Source organism: Manduca sexta, chromosome 27 (assembly GCF_014839805.1).
Source record: "Manduca sexta isolate Smith_Timp_Sample1 chromosome 27, JHU_Msex_v1.0, whole genome shotgun sequence".
Classification (NCBI taxonomy): domain Eukaryota; kingdom Metazoa; phylum Arthropoda; class Insecta; order Lepidoptera; family Sphingidae; genus Manduca; species Manduca sexta.
The window spans coordinates 9,165,788-9,192,952 of NC_051141.1; the positions used below are offsets into that span (position 1 = coordinate 9,165,788).

The following is a 27,165-nucleotide window of genomic DNA, read 5'->3' on the forward strand; positions in this document are numbered from 1 at the left end:
TGACGTTTACCCGTCATACATCGCCAATCACATTGAAGTAAATCCGGACTGGACTGTGAGATTATTTTTATATTGTCTATGGTTTATTTTCGGTGTCAGTGTCAATAAAATGTACGTGGAAGTGTCTGCTTAGACTGTGTTTACACGCGATCAGTATATTTTTATTATGACCGTCCGAAACTGTCATCTTCGTCTCCGATAGATTCAAAAATATCTATGTGGGTAACTGGGTAAGATTCGTGCCCAATGTTATTTGTTGGAAATATAACTTCGCTTTTTAATTAAATAGTCGCTTACTATAAAAACTTATCAATTAGTATTATAACCAAAAACATTAAACAGTATAAATAGTAATAGACCGGACATCAGGGCCAAATTTGTGCTCCAAATCTTATTGCCAATTGGTAATAAGTCGCAGTCATATTTGACACGTCTGTGTGACAAGGTGTTACATCATGCTATACAATTTTAATTCTTATACAATTAAAAAAAAAATACATAAATTATAAAAAATGCGCTCTTAGCTTTATTTTGTCACTTACGTCACACTATTTTAAATTAAGTCCCCGCGTCCATTGACGGGTTAGCACCAGGCACGATAAGCGATCCCTCTTCGCGACGAGTTATCGTATGCTGCAGGCAACGAAACCGCGGAATTATTTTGTTTTTTTTTTTATTTTTTTTTATTTTTCCAATTGTCCTTCGGCATATTACCATTATTCAAAAAAGAATTAGTCTTATCAGTCCAGTCGTAGTCGAGCGACGCGTTGACCATCGAATAGCATTTTATTAGTATGTAAACAATAAGTTTGCTTGCAGCTTCTTCCGCGCGAGCTTTCCGGGGATAAAATACTGTATACTTTATAAGAATACAAATTCTATGTGATAGTTATAGTCTCTGCGCATAAAATTTCAACCAAATCCATTACACATTTATAGCATTTACTTCTAACAAACATTCGACCATCTTCACAATTTTCGTATCTGTAATATTGATAAAATCGTAAATATAGAAATATCTTTATTGAAGTGACAGAAGCTTTGATCGAGATGTGCCTCTATTTACCCTTTCTGGAATATAAAGTAAGTTGATATAGATAAAAAAATATTATTTTTCCATTCAATATGTTTCGTTAAAGAGATTCAATCTAACCTATATTGTATATACTCATAATAATTTTATAAAGCTAAAAAGATAGTGTTAAGTATAACTTGATGCATGTTTGTAGTCCACATAAAAAAAATATCATAAGTACATCTTTGTTCGTCTAAGACCTGATTTCACCAATGGTATCATTATCTGAGAATAACTATACTAGGGATAAAATTACTCCCTGCATATAATCTGCAATACATTTCACCACATTGTCAAAACAAAAAGTTATTCTTAGTTTAACTATTCTTCGCTAAGTGTTTGTTTTTACCTGTCACATCTTCATTCACTGAAGTCATGAACGAATTAATGCGAATGCAGACAAATTAAAAAAGTGTGTATTATAGCTGTACGTATAGTTTTATGGACATTTTTAATTTAGCTGTCACTTTAAATGTGACTTGTGTCAGTGTCATTGTTTCTGTTATTTTTCATACGGAAATTAAATTTTGCCGAGTTTATTTTGCGATGTTGCAAAAATGTCGTTATTAATGTGATGGTTGCACTCTGCCAGTTGACTGACAAGACATAGATTGACCAACAGCTGGCTAATCAAAAACGCCATTTTGATTTTATCCCACGATTAAGCTCGTTATTCATTCAAAATTGATGGGATAAGAATTACTCCCGTATAACTTGCTTATTCTCTGGATAAGTAGTTGGTGAAACGACAACGTAGATCCGAGAGTAAATATTAGTTTTATACTTGGAATAAAAATTATTCTGCTTTGGTGAAATCGGGTCTAAGTGATAAATAAATTATGTTTTTTTTATTTTTAGTTTAAAAAAAGACACTAAACTACGAACAAAACTCCAAGGAAAAACTAGTATAGTAGGATACTAGTAATTAGTAGAGTTTCTTAATGTTTATAGTTAAAATGATGTCTACAGTGGTCTTACTTATTTCGGTACAATTTTAATGGTTCTGATACCGAGCAAATAAATAAATTCAATGATATCCTATAAATGAATTTTTTTGAGAAGATAAAATTTTATTTTATTCATTTTGCGATAGACACAAAATTAATAAAAGAAATTTTAAACAAAGGAACGCAAATTCCGCTGTTTAGCTGGCACATGAACAAACAATACAATTTTAAGTCATTATGAATAACCAAATTATTTTGTATTATAAGTCCTTCCGTACTATCACATGCGCTTGTAATTTAAAAGTAAATTCCATATTTACCAAGCACATTTTAGTTTTAATGAATAAAATACTGTTAAATAATACCTATAAAATTCGCCCTGCATAATGAATTTCTTGACCTAAATTACTGCACTCTCGGTAAATACACAAAATACAGAATCCCTTGTGCAATTCTCCTTCATTAATGTTCAGTATCGCAGCGTCTCGTGTTGTCATGTAACAGAGGGATTGCCTTGCTGTGCTATTACAGAAAGGAAGCCGTATCACCTTGTGCTGGATTAGAAGTACAACTGAGGCCCGATACCAAGGATGGAATAGTTCATACCTTTGCTTCGTAATCGTATGTTTTTTAACAATTTCATTTTCTTAAGCACCATTTCTCCATCTTTAAGTATCGTTGTATATATCGTTGTATGTTATTTCTTACACGACAGTGTCATGTATCAGACATGCCTCTAATAAAGCATTGCTGTTTTAATTAAACAAAAATCCGCTATAAACATTTTTAATCCGATTTAACGGCATCGGAAACAGCGAGCCATAATTTATTGATATAACACTTTCAGCGAATTTATGTTACTGTTAATTAAAATTTAATTTGTATTATTGGAAGTGTTTGTAGGCAAAAACATTACTGTAATAATTATGTACAGCCGACACTCATAATTTTGCCTCCGACGCCGAAGAATGAAAATAAATAACTAAATCTGTTGTAATGAAAAATAGTTTTGTTAATAATATTAAAGCCTTTTTTTATCAACTTCATACAAGACGAAATAGAGAGTTAAACTTAATGCGAAAACAATTTGCAAACAATAGGTTATTTTAAAGATTTAACATGGACTTAAGAAAATTAAAGCGATACAAGAAATACGTCTCTCGCGTAATTTCCTTTTAATACTAAATGATATTTTAATTTCTTTTAAGCGTGGGTAATCTTGGATAAAACAGAACTTCCATAATCTATTTCAAATGTTTGTTTTAGTTGTATCATATATTATTCACTTTAACCCTATACATATCAATTCATTTAATAACCCTTTGTAGTTATAGTCGTAACAATAGATTATTAAAACTAAGTTACTTTGTTTGTATGTCAAGTTAGGAAATAATACGTGTCTCTGCATGTTTTATAACCAGAGCGAAGAAGCCGCAGAGCGTTATAACTCTTATCATGCGAGAAACTACATATATTTAGACCTAACCTCACTTATACCGTTATAAAGGTGATCACACATCTATACTTAAATATATATACTATTATTTAAAGCTAAAGAGTTTGTTTGTTCGAACGCACTATTCTCGAAATACTGTTACGAATTTAAAAAATCTTTTAGTGCTGGGTAGGCTATATATTATCTATATTTTATCAAAATTCACATAATGATAAGAGCGGAGCATCAAAGAAAAATGTTGCAAAAACGGGTACAATTGATTCATTTAGAACGCTTCTGCATCAAACTCAAAAACTACCCAACAGACCGTTGAAATGTGGTATGGAGATCATTTTAGACTCTTAGAAGGACATAGGTTACTTACTATCCCAGGAAAATATATAGCGGGACTTTTATCCTGGAAAACTTTATCCCGGAAAAACTTTTCTACGCGGTCGTAGCCGCAAACAAAAGCTAGTCCATTGTAATCTTTATATGTTTTTGCCAAAATGTTCCTATGTGCGCTTGTAACTCTAGCGGTAGTTAACTAAATTCTTAGTATTTTCCATTTCGGAAAATATTTAAAAGCACCTGTGACCTGAGTGTTACTCTCTCGGATTCCAGACATTTATATGTAATATATATATATATACACATAAAAATCGTGGATTCATAAAGCCTATACATCATTTAATATAATATTCATAAAGAATAACTTAAACGTATAAAATAGGTAATGGAACGTAAAACGAACAAACGAACTTTAAAATTTTTGTCTGTTTGCTTAAATGTTAGTTGGAGTGTCACGGTAAAACGACTTATTGAATAAAATCTAAATACTAAAAAAAACTTAAACTTTATTCTGTGTAACATAGGATAAATCGGATTTATATGGTCTCAAGGGAGTGACGGGCTTGGCGCGTCCGCGTTTATAACTGTGTTTGAGGTGTATCGGAAGGGATATGATGATATTGGTACGGTAGACTGGGACAGATCTAAGTTTATATAGATATTATTCTGGGCAAAGCTAGCTTCCGTAATCCATACTATTATACTTTCATACTTTATTATAAAGGTTACTCCATCTGTTAGTTAGTTATACTCTCAAAGCTGAACCACTCAATTATTTCGAAAAAAAGCTCTGGAAATAGTTTCGAGACCCTAGGAAGGGCATAGGCTAATTTCATCTTAGTAAAATATATTATTCTGCAAAAATTATTAACGCAAAGCTACGAACAAAACTAATTTAATTGGACCGACTGCGAATCGAGGACCCCCGGGTTCAATTCCTCTACTAGATAAGTAGTTTTTTCAGTTGATCTGCAAATATTTGTCTTAATTCTGAGTAATTAATTATAATATACTGGGTAGGTAATATAGAATTTGGAAAATTAATTTTTAAAATTTGAATTGTTTAATATAAAATAAAATTTTATGCATGCAAATATTATATAATTAGTAATAATTTAACATTCATGATCTATAAGTTATTTATTATGGAATAAAGAGGCTATAATAATAATAATAATACTGGATAGGTAGTATATGACATAATAAATAACATAATAAACAGTAAATATATTTTTCAAACTTATTTCGGATTCGGTGAGAAAAAAATACAAAGGCATTATAACTTACATTATAGCTATAAATTATTATAATCGTAGTGTTAAGTCTGCTCAAAAACCTAATAAAAAAATATAAAGTCAAAATACTGTTCTTATTTCAAAATTACGTTACTCTGAAAATGCCTTAACCTCCATGGACAAAAAGCAAATCACTATTTATATGAAACAAATAATATCCCAGTTTAGATATAGATTCCGTAACAGTTTTCAATAAAAATAGAATGACACTTTGCGAAATGCAGTTGACAGAAAATTTATGAGTTGAACGAATTACTGCAATCCTTAGACCCTTGCTCATACTTTCGGTTAATCTTTGGACCAAAACAAACCAATTGTGACGATTTCGAAGGATCAATTCCATATTTGTAAAATAAGCACGTGTAATTTTATTATTAAATCATATTTATTAAAATAATGAATATAACAAAAAAGAAACCCTAAATCCCTACAAAATAATGATACACTACATAGTAATGAGTCATTGCCTGATTTTTCTTTTTTTTACTACATATTATGTAGTATTGCCGATAAACAATTACGTCATGTGTAAATAAATTCAATAATAGTTCAGCGTAAGTACTATTTCCATGTTCCCTGTTGTATATTGGAACTCTACAGGCAATACAGTTGAATTTTAAATTAACACAGTGGAGTTACACCGAACCCAATTTGAAAAGAATCATTAAATTCTGTTTGAGAGAATCGCACATACAGAAAAACATCTATACGTTTGTAAACAGACGAGTTGAAGTATCTATCTTTTCGAAAATCGAAAAAAATTAAGCATTAGTCGACACGTAAACATCAACTAAGAACATGCTAGACTCAAACCCTCTTATTAGAAAAAGCGAAATAAACCTTAGCTTAAACCTGTACTAAAAAAACCAGGCTTATCTGGGAAACCATGTTTTAAATTTGTCCGTATTACAAAACTTATAAAAACCGTAGACTTCTTAGTACCGCCATTTGAACCATGGCCTATACTATATAAACCACAGATAAATACAAACAACATTCGTTCAATACGACATCATTTAATCGCAACGTTCCATATACCCAAAAAAGAAAACGGTTGCATACAATGTTAATGATTAAATAATGTTTAGGAGTATTAAAAATATTAAGACTTGGTTATTTTGCTCCAAGATCAACAATAGTTGCGTGTTACGAAACGTAAGCTTCCCGCGCGTTATATGAAACCATAACATTAAAAAGAACTATTGCGGCGACTATTGCAAATAGCTTTGAAACTTATTATCAGTGTCTTATTGTATAGAACAATTGACTCTTTGTAATATTGTGATGAATCAACGAAAAAAAATTGGAGTACTGAGTCGAGTCTATTGAGTCGGCGTGGCGTTTCCAGTAGCTCAACGGCTTCAATATCCTAAATATCGACTGAATCTACCACGTTAATATCCATTTTTCGATAAAAAAATAACACAAGGCAATGAAACAGACGCCAATTTAAGAGATAATCTGACAAATGATTTGAAATTTGATTCGAAATTTACGATTTAGACCATCGTCAAACCAGGGGTCGCCGAAGTTTAGCATTAGACCATCAAATAGTCCATGGTTTATCGTTAAACCACTTTTAGTAATACCATTTTTATATAAACCGTAATTTGCATAATTTTCCAGAGTTTTTAGTTAAACCTCGTTTTGTAATAAGACGGAAAGAGTCCCTTAAGCATTTAATTCATCGTACTAAGTTTCATACTGCGAAGCACTTTTCATGAATTCATTGTTTACGTTAAAAGTTATTTCGAAATTGGGTGGAAAATTTTAAACAACTGTAAGCGCTTACAAGAGCAAATTCTTTCTTTCAAAAATTACTGTAAAAGGCTTCTTTAAAGACAATGTGTCAAACAACGTAAAAAATCGTAAGGTGCCTGGTATGGCTTCCAGTCGGCATAATACGAGTTGTTTCACAGTTTCAAACAACGTATATGAAATTTTAGGCACTTTAGTTACCTGTTTTGAAGAACTGTACGTTCTTTTACGATATATTTTATGATAAAAACATAACTTATTTTTCGTATAGGATAATTCTTATATGTCTAGGTTAACTTCTATTTATTGTAAATATCTTATAACAAATTATACCTCGAAACATTAAATCCAATAAAAAATTCCAAACGCAAACGCAGACAATAAACTGCAATATTTCTACAATAATCGTCAACAACTTGCCGTTGCCCGTTAAGTATCGTTCAAATTCATTAAAAACATTAAAGTTAAAATACTTCTGTGAGAAGTGCTGACTCGAGCCCCGGAGCCATCACCTCCAGCCGAACTGTGTCAAGAGCGAACACAAAACATTTTTATACTACCTCCTTTTGAAAAACCATGAACACAAAGTGCTGTCATTAGCAAAACCCCAAATGATCCGACATTTCTCTCTGGTGCATTGAAAGAATTTCTTAGTTCCATTGCGAAAAACATTCATGAATCATGAAATTACGGAGGCAGCATGCACTCAGTAGTACAGTCATTTATGCACATTCACCGGCGAGATTCCCGCTTAGGAGCAACGTCTCTAATATGCCATACAGATATAAAGCAGCTATGTAAAAAGAATCACTTTGAGGTAAATTTTCTCGCGCTGAGCTATTATTTGCTTTCTGTCAATAGTTAATATAATGCTATTCTAGAATATATAAACAATTAGAATCGCGCGTTTTCCGTGTTCCTAGAGGCCTGACGAGATGTAATTATTATTTACAAATCAGTATAATGCAAAACATTGAAATAAATTTAGCATCAAATAATAGTTATTAACTAAAAATAACTAGACCGACTGCAACAAATTCTAGGGTATCTCAGCTAAGGACGTACGAAAGTAACAACTGTTGATTGTTGAACATGCCCCCGTTAGCAGTTCCCTTCACCACTTGGCGCTGCCGTGTCTCTTGTTTATTTCATAATTATTTTTTGTTGCAAGCTCTTTGGTGATTGTGAGTAGCTGTAGATCCAATTCTACAACCAACAGGAACATAATTGTAATAATTTACAGTTTATTCGTTCAACTTCTTTTCAAGTAATTCGTTCCTTTTTTTCACTCCAACCGAAAATCTTTTTATTTCTCTCCATAAGTTTCACTTGTAGTCATGTTAAAATTTATAGCAACACTATACAAATTTAGTCATCTAAGTATCCAATCTGTAGAGCAACTCGTTACGTAGTTGTATTCCCAGTTTACAACGCATCTAATTCTGTTACATATGCAGTTAAACTTTGATTGAGTTTGCCCACGGCTTGTGCTAGCCATGCGTTCTCGTTATGCGGTTGTTTGCCAGTTTGGAATTATTGTCATTTAAATTTATTCTCGTGTTTCATCTGTCCTCGTTATAATGATCGCCTTTTTTATGACGTCGGATTCTCAGGTCGTAATGGTATATGGACATCACAGCCTTTGTTCATCCGTAATTACAGAACAATTACGAATGCTTTTCCACCATTTAATGCAAATTGCCTCTTAATAGCAAACCGATTTTTGGCCACGGATCATTTTTTAATAGCAAGTCCCACCTGACGGTACTTTTCTGTGTGGTCATAAAATTGAAAAGTTTAACTGACAACTAAACTGGGTCAAATGCGGTATTTAATTGATATTTACTTGATAGCAAAGTGTTCATAGCCCGCTTTTTCCTACTATCTGTAATTTTTAACATAATCCGACTCAGACAAACTATCAAGTCAATCAAAACAGCCGCAATACCGAAAGGATCATGGACATTTTGCTGATCTTAAAAAAAGATGAGAAGTAAAGATAACCGAGAGAGTGTTTTAGGCTCAGTTAATGTTACTCGCTATATGAATCGCTACTATTTGTTACAACGCTTTGGTTTTCAATTGGACTGTTTTACTAACCCAGAGTGATAAAAGGAAATATTAAGACACGTGTGCCAAAAAGCACTGGTTTTCAGCACCGTTCTTTACTACGGTATCTCTGTCAGTCATGAATACTCGCGATTCCCGAATAATTAGAGGAAAATAACGAGGGCTTCGATTTTTAGGTCTTCAGGAATGAAACACAATTCTTCAAATTATGGTGGTATAGTTATTTTATAGGTTACCAATGCGATTGGAGCAGTGCAGCAAAGATTTTATCATCACAATTAACTAAGAAAAAACCAAAGCGATGCTATCATCGCTTTGGTTATTGTCGAACTGTTTGCAAACTATTGGGAACACAGATATATTTGGGGAATACGACACTTTAGTGTAGTTTCCATATCTGGATTCTGTATTAAACAACAGAAGTGACTTGGAATTTGAGATCCGTCAATGCATCGGAATTGCCAAAATTGCAATGACTCACTCCAAAGTCTGGAAAGATAGCCACATCTCCAATATAACTAAAACTTAGAATAGTTGACACATTGTTCCTCCCAATTTTTCTATACGGTGCGAAGTTTGGACTATTAGAACAGCGCACAGAAGGAAGATAGATGCGTTTGAAATGTGGTGCTGGCGCAAAATGTTAAGAATACTGTGGACTGCACATCAAACTAACATGTCCATCCTAAAACAACTGCGTTTCGAACAAAGACACCTTTGTCTTCTTTCTGCGACCTGTTTATACAGCTTAACGTGCTTTGGACATAACGCAGATGTGAACCCGACAAACTGGAGAGGCTGCTTATAGTTCGAAAAGTTGAAAAGGAAGAGACCATGAAGACTAAACCTCAAGATATGGATAGACTAGGTTTCCATTGTTTTGAATGTCTCCATTAAAGCAGCACTTTAACAGGCAGAAGATCGAAGTCGATGAAGAGATATCTTTATAAAGATAATAAAGAGTCACTATCGTCAAATATGATAATCCGACTGGAAAGAGAGAGTAATAGTGTAGGAGGTCTGTTATATTGACAAATCTAGCGACGAAGTTAAAATGTGCTATTGTATCGTGAAACATCATAATATTTCAAATACTAATAATAGATATTTGTCGCGTGGTATGCTGTTAAGTCTGTGTTGTTTATTGCACTGGAACGTAGAAGTTCTAGAGCGAGAATATTTCTCGTTACACCGCCTTGCAGTTTGCTTTAATCAAACGACGCTTCGCATGATTGAGTACAGAATTTCATCTGATGAAGGTTTTGCGGCCTTCGCAATGTCTCCGTGCAACAGCTCGTCGGTGCTAATTAACGTCGCGGCGCCTAAACGCCGGCGGAGATTAATTGCACCGCAGCGCATTTCAAACCGCTGTATAGTTATTTCGGTGTGAACAAGAAGCATGTTCGGTGTCTGCTGCAACGCTAGCGTTATCTGCAGTGTAACGCTCAGTCGTACAGGACGTCGTCGCCACTGTGACGTAGGCGCCCGGAGAGCGGTCTAAGCTCTTTGTGCGGGCCGAATTCACGCTCGAGGGCGTCGGGCGGGTTGAAGGCAAGAATGCGGCGTGCGTGCGGGGCGCGGTGCGGGATGGAGGGAGCCCGCAAGGGGTGCGCGGAGTGGCCGGGGGATGCGTCGTGTGGCGCGGGGCAAGCGCGGGTCGGGCGCGGGCCGGGCGCGTGCCGCAGTAGCGTGTAAGCGCCGCCGCGGCCGCTCGGCACAGTCGCCACCTCCCGGCGCCCAGCCGCCGCCCGATGCGAGCGCGGAGTGCGGACTTTCCGCCGCCGCGCCGTCCGAACCCGTCCGAGCCGCGTCGACTCGCGCCTTGCACCTCGCGCCGCGCGCTTTATACGCTCCGTACGCCAACCGTGCGACCGATGCTGGTTCCCGCGCTTCATCTATTGGCATGTGCTTTGTGGCACCAGTGTCGGCCCTACTACTTAGCGCAAGGAGCACGTTCAAATTTCGGTTAGGTTGAGTGGCAACAATTTCCTGGGGAGACCGTGTTGGACAAAGCGTGCGACTCCTCATTGTTACGCGTCACGGCTTCCGTTTGCCGAAACCCCTGACAAGTCGCGCCGGTTTCTTATATCCCGTTTCCTATCCAAAGATATCGACTTGCGAACTAGAGCGTCAGCCGTCAAACAGCGCTAAAGTTATATAAATGGTAATGATTTTGAAATTACACGTCCCTGCGACGGCAAGTCGACCTGTGTAGAAAAAAATGAAAATTTAATCGCTGCGTCGTTTTGAAAATATTGGTATGTAATCGACTGTGGTGTGCATTGATGGTGATCGTTAGTTTTCTTCAAAAACGTGTTACTTTTGATAGAATGGGACACCTTCGATTTAAAAAATATCAGTAACGTAATATTAAATATAGTTTTGCAGTTGTATTTGAAATGCCGCCAAGTTTTCGGTGGACATCACCATCAACAAATATTAATGTCACTAAACGAGCCACTAAAGCGAAGATAGGCCCCCACGTCATAATTTAACCTATATTTTAAAATATCCTTTATCATTAAAAATAAACACACACGTTGATTTCCGCTAGCCACTATATATATTGTTAATAGTCGTAGTGTGTGTCACTACTTCTATTTTTGCATGTGAAATCGTCTTTTTTCCTCAAATTATACTCGAGATTAAAAATTATTGCTTCATAACTAACCTGAGGTGTGGATGGACACACCGGATTAGCGTCATTAAATCTTCCTCTCGCACCCTTTCCTGCCAATTGAAACTCGGTCCAATTGCTTCATTATGAAACGATGATAAATTTTAAACTTGGCTGTCGCATTTGATCGCGGAATACGTAATATGCATATTTCAACTCATTAACACATATTATAATGATTTTATTTGCATGATAAATATTATTTCGTAAAACCGATAGCTTACACAGATTTATGCGAATTACACTACGTTCAATAAATATTTCAGAAAATTTTATTCACACATTTTACTTTAACGTAACCTAGGTTATCCACCCTAGGCTTGTTGTTTCAAAGGACATCGCCGGTCTGTTATCACAATATTCTGTTTTGCAAAACTCATTATGTGATTATGCTAACAAGTCTAAACTTTCTAGTTGTTATTCCATGGTGGGATATGTTTGAGGAAGATTGGTTGCAAAATGACTCAGACATAATCAAGTAATCGAGGCTTTTATTCTGCGGCGTGATAAAAAATGTATATATTTCATAATGTACTTCACAAATCCAATTTATATTTACACGATGTAAAGCCTGAAAAATATTATCCACATCATTAATTTGGTTAATCCCATTTTGTACACTCACCCTCTTTAACCCTGAAACTTCGCGATTAAATATTACCGCGGTGCGAAGATTTTAGCTTTGCGACTATCATTGCCTTGACCCAGTGACTTACGTTCTTCCCCCAAATACAATCATTGCTGCATTGTACTCATTTTTATATATTTTATCCTCGCTACATTTTGTAATTATGACATTTTTGTGTATTGTTTATTATTGTAAAAGTTTTAATAACGTGTTCTTGAATTTTCTTTTTTTTTTTATTTTGTGTCTTGTACCAGATTTCCCTTAGTGAATGAAGGTATATTACCCATATTCTTAAATATCAATGGGTTTTGAGAGATACATAATACTTTGTTTTTTTTTACCATAAACGTTACAATTAAATGACAGCTTATTTTTATTGAAAATTCGTTATTTTATTTCGACTAAACTTTTGCTATAATCCTTTTTTACCCTATTTTCCCTATGTAAAAGCCAAGAAAATAATACTATTATATTATATTCACTATCAAAAAGACCAACCAATCATAATACAACTTGTAAAATATTATATATTGTTCGCAACAAAACATCTGATCAACAAATCTAATAACACACTTTGGTACATATGGGAGCCAAGTTAACTTTTAATATGTATGTAATTGGTACGCGTTACTATTCTGCCTCAAAACTGCATCTACGTGAATACTACAATCCCATGAAATTATACATAAGTATAACTTGAGAATAAAGAAGTATATATTAGGTATATTCTTTGCGCCAAAAGCCGTATCTTGTTATAAATAGGCAGCGGAAGTGAGGCCGTCTCTTACCAATACCTCACTATTACTACCTCATTCTTGAAATACTATTGCATTCACGCAAAAAGTGCAACACGTGATGTTTTACACTTTTCGTAGCGTGCTATTTTGCCAAAGAATCCTACTAATTTTTAATGATGGAAGATGTTTGTTCCTCTTTCACGCAAAAACTAGTGAACGGATTTGGATGAAACTTTTCAGTAATATTGGTTATACATCAAAATAACACATAAGATACAATTTATAATGACTTTGTGTAATTTGGTCATATTATAACGATACATATAAAGTAAGTCAGAATAAAATTATCCCGGAAAACTCCTTCACTCGGCCGACGCCGCGCCGTGAGCAAAAGCTAGTACGGATATAACGGGTCATAATTTTGATGTATGGACAAATATTTGTACCTACACAATACTGTAATAACATAACATTTAATGATTGGGAAAACAATGTTTTTTTATAGCAATTAGATTAGCATACGGTTCTACGCCATGTCACACGTCACGGCGGCACCCGGACGAGGAATCAAATTATAATTAATGACAGGACTCTAAAACCGTCAAGTCTGCAAGGCCACCAGGCCACCGCGCCAGGCGTCACGAAGCGCGTAACCCAAAATTTACTTTGACTAAAATATTAGAAAATAGGTGCATAATAAATCTTTAATTTTATTAATATACATAGAAAATTGCATTGAGTTTAAAATAAAATGATTTTCCTAAATTGCGTCACAGCTAACAAATATTGAAACGTGCCAAATCCTAAACGAGTGCCAACTTGCTAGCGCCAGGTGTGACTCCAGGATTAGAAGTTCCAACTTTTATTTCCTCCGCTCCCTTTTGCCTTGTTTCACAAGTTTTATGAAGCGTGCCAAATTTTGAATAATCCGATAAAAAGCATAAGCTCAGTTCATGACAAAATAGTAAATGGAGTATTCACTATTAAATAGCTAAATAGGATAAGCCATAACCTAGATCCCTTTGAATTTTCTAGAGTAAGAAATTATTATGAAATTAATATCAAAATTACCTTTCGAAGACCGCATTAACAATAGGATAGCGCGTTAAATAAAATGATAAAGAAATCATATGTGTGCATAAAAAATATTAGATAATTTGAATAAAATAATATGGTATTGATAGCTTATAAACGTGTGATCTGTTAATAATACTATAGTTTACGGATTAAACGAGTTAAATGATGATTCCTAGCTCCTACGTGTACAAAAAACGAGCAAAGAAAGTTGAGTAGGTTACTGGGTTACAGGGTTGACAAGAAAAGAAAATGTCCGATAGAAGTCGATTAAACCAGTAGAACTTAGATCTAAATCTTAGAGAGTTGTCGGTGAAAAGTTGAAAATGGTTACAGATTCCGATACCCTAACCATTTTCCAACTTAAAGAAATTATTTGAGCGATGAATATTTCCGACTCGGGGGAAGACATAATTTAGTATCCTAATATTTTGAGAAAACAAAAGTCTTTTAAGTGGACTTAATTTAATATATTTTTACAGTATACATAGATACTTCATTCACTATTATATGTCAGTCTTGCGGAAGCTGTTAAGGAAGTATTGTACCTACAAAGTTTACTCAACGAATTGGGGCTTGAAAGGTATGCATCCATATCCCTTAATGCCGATAGTAGATCTGCGATTTTCCTTGCCCAAGATCCTGTGTTTCATGCTAGGGAGCAAACACATCGATATTAAATATCATTTTGTTAGGAGGGTTCTAAAAGATAATAAAAGTATAAGTTTGGGACATGTAGCCACTACCGATATGATAGCAGATGTATTAACAAAACCGCTGCCTAGCATTAAACATTATAAATGTATAGACGGTATAGGTCTTAAATCTTGTTAAGATTTTTATACTTGCAGGATTTATTTATTTGTTTCATTTAATTTTAATTGAAGACTTTGTATTTGAGGGGGCGTGTTGAGGTTTGCATAGCCAAATACAAAGCCTTTTTAATAATGTTATGTAAACTGGCCGTGTAACAGTATGTATCTTTTGAATTATTGTATTTGGAATGAAATAACAATGTACTGTTACTAAGCAATGTGTGCTAGTCTAATACGGTTGTCTAATGCGTTCACTCTATTAAAATATAAGTTCCTATTCTACGGAAAACCTGGTTTACTTTCCACACTTACTAGGCAAGGGCGACTCGAAGCCCAACATTATATACTCCATTGGATGTATTGCATCACTTTGAGATTTCGTTAAGGAAAATTTGCAACTGTCGTTAAACAAGAGCAGTTTCAAGAGTAAGCTCCTGGCGCATACAAACATCTACATATAAGCATGTATACGTAATCTAGAATTAATTACTGGCTCGTGTTTTGAACTTAGTTGTAACCAGTAAATTAACGGTAGCTTTGGAAAACTAAACATTATTAAAGTAAAGAGGTTTGGGACTTGTATTATTTGCGTTTCTTTTTAAAAATGGATTGGATATGAATTTACTGGTAATGTGAATAATATGTATTATAAAAAATAAATATTCGTTCAATATGTTTGTACTATGGAATCAGTAAGGTGTCATATGATACTCCATTAACCAACACTTGACAAACGCTTATTATACTTCTGTATGTCACTATGAGTATGTTAATTCACGGGTTAATAAATGAGACAAGAAATTTTCCCACTCATTCATAATTTAATAAAATATTCATAACAAATACTTAACAAAATTAATAACACGTTCTAAGCCTAGTAATATGTACGGTTATGAATATTTGAAGCTCAGCATTGGCTCTGTAAGGCTTTTCCTGTGTTATATTTTGCAGAACCTATTTCTAACGATTTCATAAAATCGTATTAGAAGAGAAACATCAAAAGTTACATTCCAAATAAATGTATTTCGCTAGGCTCTTTTACATAGACACAAAGTCTATCTCATCATTTATATTTGAAATAAAAATACGTTTTTATATTTTTTTTCCTAGTACTAAAACTCCAGCCAGCTTTTCTCTAGATCTGTGGAGGAAATGAAAAAAAAAATATTCTCCGTATGCGCGAAAATATTTAACACTGTGTGCTCACCACCGGCGATTGTGGTGGGAGGATCGGTTGCGAACAAAACAAAAAGATAGGTACTACATCGCAACATTCAGACGTCTAACACAGAATTAAAACACGGTAAAGTATGCACAGTGATAGTATATTTGCATGAGTACAAAAGTCAGATTTTCATTTAAATATTTATTCAACATTAGTAACCACAAAAAAGCAGGACAACACATGCCTTAAAAAGGAGGTAAAATCCTAAAAACTGAGTACCTACGGGGTCCCGCCTACCTACCTATCTCCGTGGATATCCCATAAATATTAAGGGTTATTATTATTAGTTATCGTAATTGTTGACGGTTTAAATAAAACGTCAACAATTTTCGATTTACAAGTCTTTACAGATATATATATATATATCTTCCCCTTCATTTGAAAAACATCACAATTTACATTTTATTTTACCAATCGATACCTACAGTTTGGTATCTAGGTAAAAAGCTTTTTATATACATATTTATTTTTGTATATACTGTTATGACAGCTATCTATTTTGTGTAAGACCGAACATCTACATTATATAATTTAGAAGTGAGATAGCAGGGAAATGTTGTTCATTTTGTGAAAATCCATTGGAGAATATGCATTCTCGTTCATCGTACGTAGTAATATATGCATATTACTACGTACGATTGGCCATTGATTTGTCCGAGGAAACCAGCATGTACTCCGTCGATTGAACCCTATAAGGGCGGTCACACGAACGGCGCACGTGTCTGAATCAATCTCAGCTAAACATTCAACGTAATATGTTGAATATGGTGTTGAATGTTTACGTATTATATAAGGCATGGCGTCGAATACTGTTCTGTATACGCTAGATCAATAGAAGCGACTGTATAATCAAAATAATATACATAGTAAGTTCATAAAAAAAATATATACTTTGAAAACTTTTATTGCCTCCTATAATAGCGTTGACCGAGTAAATGCAAATATTTAAATATTTTCACCACATTTAATTTAACCATTTTGAATTGTATATTTAATCACATGATAATAACATCTTAAAAATAATTATAATGAATATTAACCATTTCATTCAAATATATTATTTTGTTTAAAAAGTTCTATTAAATTTCCGGAATAATTGGATGTTTTAAGAGAATTTAGCCGATAACATTAATTCGAATTTTATGACGTACGACAAGTAACTGCCGAGTAATAAATATAATGACTACCGCAAGATCTGATAATTATGTTCTCATACATTATTATTAGTTCAACCACCCAGTAAATATTATTATATCATGATTAAGGTATATATTTATAAAATAAAACATCGCTACTGTGAAGTATCACAAACAACTTTACAGTAGTTAAGGTCCAACTCTCTTTTTACGTCTCGCTTAAGCTTTCTCTACATTTTTAACGAATATGTCTTAAATTCGTTTAATGTAACAGAGTATGAAGTGGTTGTTAAATATCATCCATTGCACGTGCATCACCCAATCCTCATATTTTGTGAGAGATAGCACTGATTTTATTAAAACATAAATTGCATGCTCTACAAAATTTATAACCTCGTATTTATAAAATAGAATAATTGTTGATTTTTTATACTACTTTCCGTCGATATTTTGTGTAAGTATGGATTACATTCTATTATACTTCCACCTGTCGATATAGCAAGTGGGTTATAAAAAAGAATAATCAGCGCAACACACGTCATCATGCAAGTTACAAACATGATTTGACTTACTGCCATTGTCAATAAACGACCCTAATCTCACTCTTCAATCCGATTCCGAGAATGAACCAATCAAAATAATTCCTTTGAAAGCATTTCAAAATAACCTTTGTTCTGATTAGTCTACTTTTGAGTCAGATCGAAAAAAAACGTTTGGAATCGTTTATTAAAACGGAGGCTAGTTCTTACACGTGACGTATGTGAGCCGGTAGGCAAGATTCTTTTCTACTATAGTTTACACCAATAGCAAACAAAGATATGATTGACATATTATTTTTATATTTGTCCATGTTCCATTTAAATATTAAATTGTGTCTCATAATAAATGCATCAGTCAGGTAATAGACTCTAAAACTTTGATAAATAACAAATATAGAATGAATACAACTTCATTAGCTATGCTGACCAGTGGGTCAGCATAGGTACATGTTACAGGTTACAGTTTTAGATAGTGACCTAAAACTGTATCGTTTGTATTAATAAAGATCAATTTATGTATATCTTTTATTCCACCGACTATATTGATTAGCGAAACGCACTTTCATATTTAAATTTTGAGGGAAATATGAAGTCTCGCAATCCGCACTTGGCGAGCGTGGTGGACTAAGGTCTAACCCTTCTTAGTAGTAGAGGACGCCTATGCACAGCGGTGAGACAATATATACTACAGGGATCAAGCTGATATCATTATTATTATTTATTACTTTAAATTATACTAGCGATATAAATACGTTCATATATTTTTTTAATTCTGCAGTGCCAATAATAAGATTTTATCATTCATTTATGGATTATTATGATCTATAAATATTTCCGTAGCGTTATAAAGGAAATAATATTAAGCCGTATCAAATGAAAATGCCCTATCTATTAACATCAAACCGATAAAAGAATGATTAGTACGTTGAAAACGTTTTAACCAGTTGAAAGTAATTGATTCTTGGAAAAAACTGGTGCTTGTGTATAAAACAAAATCAATACAGTTCGCTACAAGTTTTCCGATGTTTGTTTTTAAACTTATTTTAAAGCACACTCACTCCCTTTAAAGCATTTTGTTGGAACACTTTCTCATGAAAAAATCGTTTGTAATGTTTTGCTATTTAATATCAATGCAATCACGGGACGGAAACCAGAACACATTTCACATCAATCGCTGCATTATGTTTGTTCATACAATTGATTCACGGTCTGTTCATCTTTGTTAAACAATTCAATTACTTTTGCAAATTGCTTGTTTCCAGTTATTACACAATACAATAGCATTCATTTTCCAATATTCAGAGGATTTGTAATGTAGTCAATTAAGTACTGAAGTCTAATACAAATTTCACCTTTGACCAGATTCATGAGAAGTGAATTTGAAGCCTGTATAAAGCTTTTAATGTTGCAGTGATTTATAAAGTGTTATAATTTGGTTTTTATGACATCAGTTTAAAGGTTTTTAAAGCTTACTGGCTAATAGGAATTATGATTAAAACACTTAAAATTTTCGCGATATAATAGTGTTATCATAACAAATATTATTTATTATATTTATAGACTTGATATAACAAATAATCTCATGTTGTTGATGTTGTTATCGAGTGCCTTATACTCAAGCACCTCTTAACAACTCTTGTTCATATGTCGAAAAATATGATTATTTTTTACAACACGTAAACAATCTAAGCTTCATAAGTACCATTGAAAATGAAGGAATAATACAAAAATAACAAAGTACTTGATATCATTTCAAAACAAACAGATTTACTCGGTAACATCAAGACAAAAAAGTAAGAAATATAAATCAATAAACAAATTAATTGAATTTGCATCTAAAGGGATTACTTTAGCGTAACAATTAGAGCTTCGTAGCTCCGATATTCATCGACGGACATTGACCCGCATTACCAATCGACTGAGGTCCATTCGGCAGACCTAACCTAACTGAGACAATGAATGGTAAATGCCTTGGAGCTGAGGTGTTGACAGTTAAACACCTATTGGTACACACAAGGTATAACACATTTTGGCATAAATTAGCCGTCGGAGTTGATTTAATAATACTAAAGAGTGATTATGATTTCTTATGTTTACGTGAATGTTAGACATTGAAATTAAACTTATTTTCGCATTCTATCGCGGTATTTTAGTGTTTTATTTTCTCCCGACGTTTCGAAGACTTTGCAGCCTTCATGGTCACGGGTGGGACATGACTGACATGACAGGAAAACACTAATACCGCGATAGAATCCGAAAATTAGTTTAAGTTTAAAGAGTGATTGTCTGTATCAGTGGCAAAGGGTCTATATAACCCGATACCTAGCAGCTTCCCTCTATGTAGAGTTTATGTATAATCTAATTATCATTAGAACAATTTATAGACGGCATGTAAGCATAAGTACCTATATGTTGTGTGGAGTTTACTTTCGGACAATTGTACCTTTCGCCATTGATCTGTATACAAGTGATACAGCAATAAGTAGTAAATTGAATTGAATACGCAATCAGAGTATAAAATTACAAAATAAAATAGTATATTTTGGTGCGTAGTCGTTACACTTGTGTTTGATGGAATGTTCGAGAGTTCATAGATAGTTTATATGTTTTCGCTACAACCAGTGAGTAAAAAATTAATTTCATGGTAAATATAAGTCTATTTTTAAGACAATTAAAAACAAAATTTTGTGAATATACTTTAAAACTTAAAAATCATTATCAGTATTACCACGGCTCATTTCACTCGGACGTGCTTCGCCAAACTTTTGTCGCGTAATTCTTATATCAAATCTGAGGTTGCGAAGGAAAATCGGTGTATTAAGACGAAACCATAAACAAACAGAAATTCAATCGCTGAAATGGAATTTTGTAGCCAATTCAAATGGAATGGAGTTTGATGGTTTGATTCGATTGTTTTCCTGTTTACATTTTATTATTGAAGATCACTCAATTACAGCAGCCGATAGGCCACCAGATGAACAGCATTACTGTTAGGGGAAGCTTTCGAGGTCAAGTTAAAGTGTCTTTTGTAACAATGAAACTATGCGAGCAATCTTAATTCGTTTATTAATTTTTAATTGTGCAATTAAAAAAAGCACATCCTTTTTTATCGTTTGTCATTTAATCTGGATTAATTAACGAGATCGTGTAAATAGGTGGAAGTTTGCGGATTGTAATAAACTAGCTATAGCCGCGGATCCGCCCATGTGAAAATAAAATCTTAGATAAAATTTATCCAATGTCCTTCCCAGGATCCCAACCTATTATATATATACTAAATTTCATTGATTTGTTTTGATTTGATTTTTTTTTTTAAATCGGTGGATTGATACATTCATGAAAACGTAGCAGGCTAAGTTACTTTCGCATTTATACTTACATAATATGGATTCATATTATACAAGCCCTGTTCTGACTGTTTGAATAACGTGGTAGTCAGTGTAATTCCTATTTTTGGAATTAAGCATCTATTATCTCAAAGTGAAGTGCACTGCAGTATCATGTAATGTTGGCTATTTTTAAGTATTGATGTTTCTAGCGCATGTGGCCAATTTCCCCACTTATTTGCTCGTCTTGCCTTTCAATTTATCTATACAAATCGTCTACCTCTCGTACCTATTTAATTGCCTTTGGATAGGTTATAAATAAAATAACATCTTTCTCCAGACTTTTCAAGGTGGCGAGGGCTGTATACTTGCAAGCGTTAGAGGCGATTAACAAAGGTTACTTTTATAGCGGGACCAGACACGGCTAAAATGTCAAAGGTCAACCCCCTCTAAGTAGCAGCTATAACAATTTTGGCAACCAACAGTATCTTATATTGTTAATGCTGCGTGTGAACATATTGTTAATCACCCATAATAGCCAGTCATCATGTAGCATTGATTAGCGACCATGCTTGTCGCGATAATCGCCGACGTAATTGGACGCTTGGCTAACTTGGCACTAATACATCCCTGACGAAGACAGTTTAAGTACCTATACGACTCTGGTATCTAGGCGGGTTTGTGGAACTTAATTATATAATTACTTAAATACCTTACCTTATTTACTGCGTACTTCTGAGGAATGAAAGATGTAGCTTGATACTGCAAGGAGTTATATTAAATCTACGCAAACGACACAACTATGAATTTAAAATCTCCGACGTTCGGCATCGCCAGCCTTTTTATTGCAGGTTATAAGACGTTTAAAACATCATAATGGCCACAAATTGCTTTGCTTCAAACTAAAATACTTCTTTGGTGGTTAGTTCTCTGAGTTTTGGCCCTACCTAGCCAGACGAGCTCGCATTCACATATATACGACCTAAATAATGTGTAAATATTGTAAAACAAAACATCAGAATCGGGCTGCGTGTCCGGCGAGGGTAAAAAAGCTCAATACGTAAACGATAGGCATAACACATGCTATACGTGTGTACTTTAATAAGTCTATACATTCTACCACGCGGCCAGAGCCGTAAACAAATGCCATTGAACTTAAGATTGATTAAGTTGAAAACTTGGTCACTCGCACTGACTGAGTTGTGCTTGCAACCGTCATTTATTGAGATAACGAGCAATGAATAAACAGAGTGTATGAGTTTTAACTAAGTTCATGTTCGTCGTAGTGTGTTTACTTAATACTCATGAATTGGACCAATTTTAAACTTTAATGGACTACGAGCCAAGAACAGTATCTACAACTAGACTACAACCATAAGTTATAAATAACTCTTGAAATTAAACTAATTTTCGGATTCTATCGCGGTGCTAGTATTTTATTTTCTCACGACGTTTCGAAGACTTTGCAGCCTTCATGGTCTTCAGCCTCAATGTCTAACATTCGCGTAAACATAAGAAATCATTATAAATAACTCCTTTGATATCCGCAACCATACCTTCTTAAAACAATAGCATCCCATAAACAATCAAGTATACCTGTATCTGTTAACATACAAATTATGATTGTTTAAATAAATGTACCTATGCTAGTAAATAATGGAAAAATAATTTGTTATAGCCAGGGGCCTTATTCCGTCTACGAGGGTGAATCCGTCTTTTCGCAACTACCGGCGCCCTAATCGAAGATTCGCTTTGATAGTTTTATAAGTAAATGGGCAGTTTTTGACATTTTTACCTATACGGCTATCAAGGCTGTCCTTCAGTTAAAATGCTCGAAATTGCAAAAAGACGGATATGCCCCCGTAGACGGAATAGGGCCTCCTGACTGTAAATCTATAGTTAATATTTTCAATAATACTACGAAAATATCAATTACATACCGTGTAGAAACAGCTATACGCTCTACTTAAAGACACATCTCAATAGTTATGGGCATGAGAACAGTCTTCAGATGAAACCCCAAAATATTTTACTCTATATAAACACTGTCAAAGTTAGAAAACCCTTGAAATTTGTTTTAAAATACCCACATTAACACTAATATTTTTGTTGTAACAACGCTTTTTGAAAATGAATTCCAGATTGAGTCTCTCGGCAGCTGATTGTATATTTTGGTTGAGTTCGCTCGGCAAGCGCGGAATGCTGAGTTATACCGTTTATATCACAGGGTTTGAATTACCAGCCAACTGTCGTGCTATTCCTCGTTTTAAATACTGTTTTAATAGAATATTACGTGATTTTATTGCCTGTAATGAAACAAAATGTAATTCCTTTTTGATTTTTTTTAAATTGTCCAAATAAATTGTTCACATTAATATGTTGAGAAATAAAACTTCAGAGAAATTTAAATGTCCATGATATTAATATGCGGATTAACTTTTCAGCTATGTCTCCCAATATAATCAACTTATACTTCTAAAACGTCGTTAAGAAAGTAGGTTTTATTTCCTTTAAATTTCAATTCTGTAAAAAAAAATTCTCACTATAAACGAGACATTGATTGAAAATCGTTTTAAAGTAGTCCCACTAAAATTATTTTCCATTACCAAGAGAAAGTCACATCTAAATACAATTATGAAGGACAATTTTTGAAATTGGGATATAAAAATCTTTCATACCAGATATCGGCAAACAGGTCCGACCTGTCGAATAGCTGGAAAATAAGGAAGCTTTTGCCTATAAGTCATGAAATATAGTGATTTTATACAATCTTAGATCCTTAGACTGAAAGTCACCAATCGCTTTCATATTCTGATGAAGTGAAATTTAATGCCCGCTACGACGTGGTGAGAATGCGTCTGCATGTGTCTACTTTAACAACTGTACCTCAAAATCATTCACATTATATTTAACATAAAACGTAAAACGTAATCTGTTACTGCTTTTTAACATTGTCTCATAAACTCACACTGCAATCAATTAATCAATCAAGGTATGGAAAATGACAATCTATGGGAAAAACAACAATCAACAAACAACAATCTATAGGGATACATCTACATCTTGGTAGAGTTCGTGTAGAGCATACGCAGAAACACGGTGATAAAACTACATATAGTATAGTTATGAAAAAATAAATAGAGCTAGACTGTGTCTGCGTGGCATTAATATTTTACATAGCGGTATTCGATAGTGTATTGGTATTTACGAGGACGTGTCCGCTGGGGAGGACCGGCTGACTTAACGAACTCGTTGCGCTCTTGAAATTATGAAACTCTATGAAAAGCAAAAACTGCTGCCCTCATTTTAATTCACTCTAGTTTCCAAAGTGAGAGGAAAATGTATTTACTATTTATATAATTAAATTTTATTATTGAATGTTACATTCGCATTTATTTTATTGTTAAAATAGGGTTTATATTTCTCGTATTTCCGAAGACAAGATTTAAGTTATTTATATGTGGCGAAGGTAAGTTTTTATGCGCGAGTTTGCTGAAAACTTAAAGAGCTTCTTATTGGGTATAAATTGTTATATAGCAGTTGTTTTTTTTGCAAAATGATGACTTGGAAGGACAAATTTATACTATTTTAAATGGTTATTACGTATCCCCTTGGGTCTTAGGATATTGCTTAGCTACAGTAATATTATTAAAATGGTCATTTTTTGAGTTCGTTTGTAATTTTTGTAGGAGCAAATCTCTGAAACTACTGAATGGATTTTGAAAACTCTTTCACTAACAGGAATCGACACTAATGTTGATTAAAAGTAGCCAGAACTACTCCTGGCTACTTTTAATCCCAAAAAAAATGTTAAAATATTATTTGCGTAAAAATACAAATCGTTTTATTTATTTTTTAATTTTAACTTTATGGAGGAGAAGTTATAGTAGGAACCAACCTACGCTTAGTGATAATTATACAAGTAAATCTCAAGAAAAACTCGTTCTTTTGACAAGTGATTCAACAAACCTCTCGTTATTTTAATATAAAAAGCGTTCTTTTAATATCGCGCCTGACGACTTGCGGGATACAATTGATCACTGCGACGAAAACTCGTACCGAATATTAGATCCAGAATTATTAAACGTTGAAATTCATAAGTCATTTATAGTACCTACTACTAAAAAGCTAAAAACTTCATGTAATTTTAACTATCTAAATAAGCATATATCTGCTTGTATACTTCTTCTAATACTATTCATTTTATTTACAGAACAAAATTAAAAAATGGGAATAAATTCTTCTAAGTCAATTACAACATTAACAGGCAAACTCTCACGTAGGTATTAGCGCATTTAACTAAAATTCGCAACAAACAGAACCGGCAAAACATCTGCTTTCAAACAAACGACCCGAGCGGAAATCGAACCCGGATGCTGCCGTTTTCGAATTACCGACTGACTACCTTCGGGCCTGTTAAGTGTAAAAATGTATGCAACATTCATTTATGTTTTACTTCCTTTAGTAAAATAGAATTAGATGTAAATATTTGTACTCATTAAAATCGTGACGACATGTCAAAACTGTGAATTGTTCCACTTATAAATATTTACTATACCAAACAAAATGCGCTTATGCCGTCGAGTTCCTGTAAGGTGTTCTGACTGTTTGACCCAATTTTGTGCAATTAGATCAGACAAACATTTCAACCCTTTTTTAAATTTATGTGTTATTTTATGAAATATGACAGTATAACGTCAACAAAGAATTTGTAACTTGTATAGAGACGATATATCGTATAATATGATTTTCCTATGAAATGTATAGCGACTGTGTGCTATCACATAACATAGGCCAGGTTAACGCCTGCCCTTCGGGAATACATTGCCCTATCTATGTTTACATAGACAGCCGCCATTAAAGCAACAGAGACAAATTGCGCATTGCGTTAACTTCATTGTACTTATTTCCAATTGGAAACCTATTTACGTAAATTGTAACGTGACTATAATATGCATAGTAAGGCAACAAAAACTCATACTGTTCTAATGATTAGCTCACAAAAAAGTATGAGAGAAATAGTACGTTTTAAGAGGCATATTTAAAAGCGACAAAGCCTTGTACTATTATAGTTTAAAAAACGTGTGATAATATTTCTTTTTTCTAACGTCGTCATCCAATAGCAGTTTACGTTTGGTCCAGAAATAGTACATAGAATCAAGAAGAAAATATGTTCTTTGTCTAGACTTCCTTGCAAGAAAGTTAATAAAAATATAGTTTTTAAGTATAAATTCTAGTCAACTTTACTCTGTGACGCGTACTACAGAGTACGTTGGGGTCAAGTTCCATTCTGAGGTAACGGCTACGTAGTCCCAAATAGAGTTCTCTCCTTGACAATTTTATTTGGTGAAATAAAATAACCGTCGATAAATATAATAAATTATTTGATAAGCTGGTAACAGACTAGTGGGCTACTGTCGCTAAAATCTATATGGCGAAAACGGCATTACAAATCCCTCATAATTATCACACGCATGCAGATTTTGTTTTTGTTTATTTTTTTCGTAGTTTTCTACGTTTCCTTATTGTAACTTTTTTCATGACCGTAATCTGGATCCTTTATACCTCTCAGCCCTTGGCGATCCACAAAAATAATTGTAAATTACGACGCTTTTTTGGTTAATTGTAAACACTTTTTTACCCGTGACTGTTTATTGAATATAATACCGGCATTTGATTCAACTCATCCCCAGACAACCACTCTAGTTCAATCCTCATTCATGGCATAAGCACAGATAAAACTCATTCAAAAGCGAAAATCAAACAAAAGAAAGGATGATTCGATCGTTACGTAAACGTTTAGGCTGGGGCACCCCGCGGCACCGCGGGCGCTCACCCGCGGCAGACCGCGACGCCTCTCGTATTAAAATATAATTCAACAGCCGCCGTTAAAACGTATGTATTTAATGTACTCCGCAACCGATGGAATCATATATTTCAACGGCACCCTAAGCAGTGTTGGCGCTTCGCCAAAACACCCAGACCTTAGGACAGCTCCGTACAACCTTGGCGTACGGCTTTCGTATCGCGCGACATTGAAACGCTTCCGAGGCCGAGAAAAGTCTAACATTTAAAAA

General features: G+C 34.0%; 1 protein-coding gene across 8 annotated transcripts in view; it reads left to right on the forward strand.

Annotated features, from left to right (window-relative positions):
- LOC115449428 (potassium voltage-gated channel protein Shaker) overlaps positions 1-27,165 on the forward strand; it is a 329,332-nt gene that overhangs the window by 205,544 nt on the left and 96,623 nt on the right. The window contains exon 1 of one of the 8 annotated variants that reach the window (XR_005113201.1): positions 10,633-10,896. The exons of the other annotated variants lie outside the window; for them this stretch is intronic. The gene's annotated coding sequence lies outside the window, so the exon portion shown is untranslated. Of the gene's footprint in view, positions 1-10,632; positions 10,897-27,165 lie in introns of those variants that run through there. 8 annotated transcript variants of the gene reach the window in all.